Source organism: Lissotriton vulgaris, chromosome 6 (genome assembly GCF_964263255.1).
Source record: "Lissotriton vulgaris chromosome 6, aLisVul1.2, whole genome shotgun sequence".
In the NCBI taxonomy this organism is placed as follows: domain Eukaryota; kingdom Metazoa; phylum Chordata; class Amphibia; order Caudata; family Salamandridae; genus Lissotriton; species Lissotriton vulgaris.
The window spans coordinates 1,893,592,129-1,893,598,128 of record NC_141694.1 but is presented as its reverse complement, the minus strand read 5'-3'; the positions used below and the strand labels follow the sequence as shown (position 1 = coordinate 1,893,598,128).

Genomic DNA, 6,000 nt, shown 5'->3' with positions numbered 1-6,000 from the left:
CTTGGCTTTGGCCTGGGCAGGGCTCTCCTTGGCTTTGGCCTGGGCAGGGCTCTCCCTGGCTTTGGCCTGTTCAGGGCTCTTCTTGGCTTTGGCCTGGGGAGGGCTCTCCTTGGCTTTGACCTGGGCAGGACTCTCCCTGGCTTTGGCCTGGGCAGGGCATTTCTTGGCTTTGGCCTGGGCAGGGCTCTCCTTGGCTTTGGCCTGGGCAGGGCTCTCCCTGGCTTTGGCCTGGACAGGGCTCTTCTTGGCTTTGGCCTGGGGAGGGCTCTCCTTGGCTTTGACCTGGGCAGGACTCTCCCTGGCTTTGGCCTGGGCAGGGCTCTTCTTGGCTTTGACCTGGGCAGGGCTCTCCTTGGCTTTGACCTGGGCAGCGCTCTCCCTGGCTTTGGCCTGGACAGGGCTCTCCTTGGCTTTGTCCTGGGCAGGGCTCTCCTTGGCTTTGACCTGGGCAGGGCTCTCCTTGGCTTTGACCTGGGAAGGGCTCTCTTGACCTGGGCAGGGCTCTCCTTGGCTTTGGCCTGGGCAGGGCTCTCCTTGGCTTTGGCCTGGGCAGGGCTCTCCCTGGCTTTGGCCTGGACAGGGCTCTTCTTGGCTTTGGCCTGGGGAGGGCTCTCCTTGGCTTTGACCTGGGCAGGACTCTCCCTGGCTTTGGCCTGGGCAGGGCTCTTCTTGGCTTTGACCTGGGCAGGGCTCTCCTTGGCTTTGACCTGGGCAGCGCTCTCCCTGGCTTTGGCCTGGACAGGGCTCTCCTTGGCTTTGTCCTGGGCAGGGCTCTCCTTGGCTTTGACCTGGGCAGGGCTCTCCTTGGCTTTGACCTGGGAAGGGCTCTCTTGACCTGGGCAGGGCTCTCCTTGGCTTTGGCCTGGGCAGGGCTCTCCTTGGCTTTGACCTGGGCAGGGCTCTCCCTGGCTTTGGCCTGGGCAGGGCTCTCCTTGGCTTTGGCCTGGGCAGGGCTCTCCCTGGCTTTGGCCTGGGCAGGGCTCTCCCTGGCTTTGGCCTGGGCAGGGCTCTCCTTGGCTTTGGCCTGGACAGGGCTCTCCTTGGCTTTGACCTGGGCAGGGCTCTCCGTGGCTTTGGCCTGGGCAGGGCTCTCCTTGGCTTTGGCGTGGGCAGGGCGCTCCCTGGCTTTGGGGACCCTGAGCTGTCAAGGGTCAAAGCTCTCACCGATTTGTGTGCAGAGAAAGCTAATGCGTAACGTTTTTATCAGCGCTGGCGAGGGCGATGCCTCTGATGGGAACACTCTGACCTCGGGATCTGCAGCCGGCCTGGGGCCGGGTCAGGGGGCCTGGTCAAGGGGCCTGGTCAGGGGGCCTGGTCAGGGGGCGTGGCCTGCTGCAGTGACCCATAAGTTCAACGAGAGAATCCATCCTGTCTCCTCTCTCGTGTCATCTCTGAGCTGCTTGAACCAGAGGCAGGCGCCTCTGAATCTGGTGTGCTTCACACCAAACGCCTCTTGTGTGTCTTTTATGCTGAGAGGGCGCTTTCTTCTGGGGGTGGATCTACGAAGATTGGCAGATTTTCGTTTTCCAGATTTGATAGCCTATAAAAGAACAGACAGAGATTAGTTTCTGCAGGTCGCTGGATATTGTGCCTGTTTGTTCGCAGAACTGCAGACCTCGGAGAGTGTGCCCAACTCTTGATGACATGCATGCGGCCTGCTAGCGCCCCTCCCCTCCGCAGTGCGGGCTCACCCTGCACTACCTGCGCTCAAGCATCGCTGCACACTGTGCCACAGCGCCACTGCAAAGGCGCTTCAGCCCTCTGCTGTTCCGACCCCAGACGCCAAGGTACGTGCAGAGCCCTGGTGTGTGCCATGAATGCCTGGGGGGAATCTTGGCATATCATTCGATTTCAAAGGAGCGATGTTAAGAGGGGCCCTTTGTTCACGTTTTGCAGTCCTGACAATCTTGAACCCCACATCAACATTCGAGAAGTTCTAATTAGTAGTGAATTGAGTGAGGCGCAGTCTGCACAAGGTCATTTAAGCTTTCCAAATAATTGCACTATTATTTTTTTTTCTAAAATATTAATGCATTTCAAGAAAGTTAGCAGTGCTGTCGTTTTGATGACTAAATAAAGTTAGGAGAAAACCACATGTCTATGCAGTTAAGCTCTTCCAAATGAGAGAATGGGGTTTGAAAGGAGCAGACATGCAGGAAACAGGCGCTTACATAAAATGGCACAGAAGGGATGCTCCCGCCGACCAAAGGGTTTCATTTTTGTTTATAAGAAAGTCCTCCCAGTGTCCTCTGCGCTTGTGTGTTATATGTTTTTTCAGTGCTTGCTGCACATTTTCCAAGACTATTTCTTTCTGGTTTGGGAAGTTCAAGTCTGGCTGTGTTTTTAAGTGTTTTCTTCTTGCAAAGTCCATAGTTCATCTGGATTAGTATTAAATGTCTTTGTTTTGGTAACTTGTGTTGTGTACAAAACTAAAGCGTCTACTCTGTGCTCGTGGCCAGAATTGGTTCATGTAACTATCCACACATGGAAACTAGAGCTGGCCTGTGTGCAGGCTTGGGGCAGGAAGTGGCACTGTCCACACATGGAAACTAGAGCTGGACTGTGTGCAGGCTTGGGGCAGCAAGTGGCACTGTCCACACATGGAGACTAGAGCTGGCCTGTGTGCAGGCTTGGGGCAGGAAGTGGCACTGTCCACACATGGAAACTAGAGCTGGCCTGTGTGCAGGCTTGGGGCAGCGAGTGGCACTGTCCACACATGGAAACTAGAGCTGGCCTGTGTGCAGGCTTGGGGCAGCAAGTGGCATTGTCCACACATGGAGACTAGAGCTGGCTTGTGTGCAGGCTTGGGGCAGCAAGTGGCACTGTCCACGCATGGAATCTAGAGCTGGCCTGTGTGCAGGCTTGGGGCAGGAAGTGGCACTGTCCACACATGGAAACTAGAGCTGGCCTGTGTGCAGGCTTGGGGCAGCAAGTGGCACTGTCCACACATGGAGACTAGAGCTGGCCTGTGTGCAGGCTTGGGGCAGCAAGTGGCACTGTCCACACATGGAGACTAGAGCTGGCCTGTGTGCAGGCTTGGGGCAGCAAGTGGCACTGTCCACACATGGAGACTAGAGCTGGCCTGTGTGCAGGCTTGGGGCAGCAAGTGGCACTGTCCACACATGGAGACTAGAGCTGGCCTGTGTGTAGGCTTGGGGCAGCAAGTGGCACTGTCCACACATGGAGACTAGAGCTGGCCTGTGTGCAGGCTTGGGGCAGCAAGTGGCACTGTCCACACATGGAGACTAGAGCTGGCCTGTGTGCAGGCTTGGGGCAGCAAGTGGCACTGTCCACACATGGAGACTAGAGCTGGCCTGTGTGCAGGCTTGGGGCAGGAAGTGGCACTGTCCACACATGGAAACTAGAGCTGGCCTGTGTGCAGGCTTGGGGCAGGAAGTGGCACTGTTCACACATGGAAACTAGAGCTGGCCTGTGTGCAGGCTTGGGGCAGGAAGTGGCACTGTCCACACATGGAAACTAGAGCTGGCCTGTGTGCAGGCTTGGGGCAGCGAGTGGCACTGTCCACACATGGAAACTAGAGCTGGCCTGTGTGCAGGCTTGGGGCAGCAAGTGGCACTGTCCACACATGGAGACTAGAGCTGGCTTGTGTGCAGGCTTGGGGCAGCAAGTGGCACTGTCCACGCATGGAATCTAGAGCTGGCCTGTGTGCAGGCTTGGGGCAGCAAGTGGCACTGTCCACACATGGAGACTAGAGCTGGCCTGTGTGCAGGCTTGGGGCAGCAAGTGGCACTGTCCACACATGGAGACTAGAGCTGGCCTGTGTGCAGGCTTGGGGCAGCAAGTGGCACTGTCCACACATGGAGACTAGAGCTGGCCTGTGTGCAGGCTTGGGGCAGCAAGTGGCACTGTCCACACATGGAGACTAGAGCTGGCCTGTGTGCAGGCTTGGGGCAGCAAGTGGCACTGTCCACACATGGAGACTAGAGCTGGCCTGTGTGCAGGCTTGGGGCAGCGAGTGGCACTGTCCACGCATGGAAACTAGAGCTGGACTGTGTGCAGGCTTGGGGCAGCAAGTGGCACTGTCCACGCATGGAGACTAGAGCTGGCTTGTGTGCAGGCTTGGGGCAGCAAGTGGCACTGTCCACGCATGGAATCTAGAGCTGGCCTGTGTGCAGGCTTGGGGCAGGAAGTGGCACTGTCCACACATGGAAACTAGAGCTGGCCTGTGTGCAGGCTTGGGGCAGCAAGTGGCACTGTCCACGCATGGAATCTAGAGCTGGCCTGTGTGCAGGCTTGGGGCAGGAAGTGGCACTATCCACACATGGAAACTAGAGCTGGCCTGTGTGCAGGCTTGGGGAAGCAAGTGGCACTGTCCACACATGGAGACTAGAGCTGGCCTGTGTGCAGGCTTGGGGCAGCAAGTGGCACTGTCCACACATGGAGACTAGAGCTGGCCTGTGTGCAGGCTTGGGGCAGCAAGTGGCACTGTCCACACATGGAAACTAGAGCTGGCCTGTGTGCAGGCTTGGGGCAGCAAGTGGCACTGTCCACACATGGAAACTAGAGCTGGTTTGTGTGCAGGCTTGGGGCAGCAAGTGGCACTGTCCACACATGGAGACTAGAGCTGGCCTGTGTGTAGGCTTGGGGCAGCAAGTGGCACTGTCCACACATGGAAACTAGAGCTGGCCTGTGTGCAGGCTTGGGGCAGCAAGTGGCACTGTCCACACATGGAGACTAGAGCTGGCCTGTGTGCAGGCTTGGGGCAGCAAGTGGCACTGTCCACACATGGAGACTAGAGCTGGCCTGTGTGCAGGCTTGGGGCAGCAAGTGGCACTGTCCACACATGGAGACTAGAGCTGGCCTGTGTGCAGGCTTGGGGCAGGAAGTGGCACTGTCCACACATGGAAACTAGAGCTGGCCTGTGTGCAGGCTTGGGGCAGGAAGTGGCACTGTCCACACATGGAAACTAGAGCTGGCCTGTGTGCAGGCTTGGGGCAGGAAGTGGCACTGTCCACACATGGAAACTAGAGCTGGCCTGTGTGCAGGCTTGGGGCAGCGAGTGGCACTGTCCACACATGGAAACTAGAGCTGGCCTGTGTGCAGGCTTGGGGCAGCAAGTGGCACTGTCCACGCATGGAATCTAGAGCTGGCCTGTGTGCAGGCTTGGGGCAGGAAGTGGCACTGTCCACACATGGAAACTAGAGCTGGCCTGTGTGCAGGCTTGGGGCAGCAAGTGGCACTGTCCACACATGGAGACTAGAGCTGGCCTGTGTGCAGGCTTGGGGCAGCAAGTGGCACTGTCCACACATGGAGACTAGAGCTGGCCTGTGTGCAGGCTTGGGGCAGCAAGTGGCACTGTCCACACATGGAGACTAGAGCTGGCCTGTGTGCAGGCTTGGGGCAGCAAGTGGCACTGTCCACACATGGAGACTAGAGCTGGCCTGTGTGCAGGCTTGGGGCAGCGAGTGGCACTGTCCACGCATGGAAACTAGAGCTGGACTGTGTGCAGGCTTGGGGCAGCAAGTGGCACTGTCCACACATGGAGACTAGAGCTGGCTTGTGTGCAGGCTTGGGGCAGCAAGTGGCACTGTCCACGCATGGAATCTAGAGCTGGCCTGTGTGCAGGCTTGGGGCAGGAAGTGGCACTGTCCACACATGGAAACTAGAGCTGGCCTGTGTGCAGGCTTGGGGCAGCAAGTGGCACTGTCCACGCATGGAATCTAGAGCTGGCCTGTGTGCAGGCTTGGGGCAGCAAGTGGCACTGTCCACGCATGGAATCTAGAGCTGGCCTGTGTGCAGGCTTGGGGCAGGAAGTGGCACTATCCACACATGGAAACTAGAGCTGGCCTGTGTGCAGGCTTGGGGAAGCAAGTGGCACTGTCCACACATGGAGACTAGAGCTGGCCTGTGTGCAGGCTTGGGGCAGCAAGTGGCACTGTCCACACATGGAGACTAGAGCTGGCCTGTGTGCAGGCTTGGGGCAGCAAGTGGCACTGTCCACACATGGAAACTAGAGCTGGCCTGTGTGCAGGCTTGGGG

The 6,000-nt window shown here is 58.0% G+C and overlaps 1 protein-coding gene across 1 annotated transcript in view; it reads left to right on the top strand.

The window, feature by feature from the left end:
- Positions 1-1,358: 1,358 nt before the first annotated feature.
- LOC147709804 (uncharacterized) overlaps positions 1,359-6,000 on the top strand; it is a 173,869-nt gene continuing 169,227 nt past the window's right edge. Inside the window, exon 1 of the mRNA XM_086928266.1 lies at positions 1,359-1,787. The gene's annotated coding sequence lies outside the window, so the exon portion shown is untranslated. The remainder of the gene's footprint in view (positions 1,788-6,000) is intronic.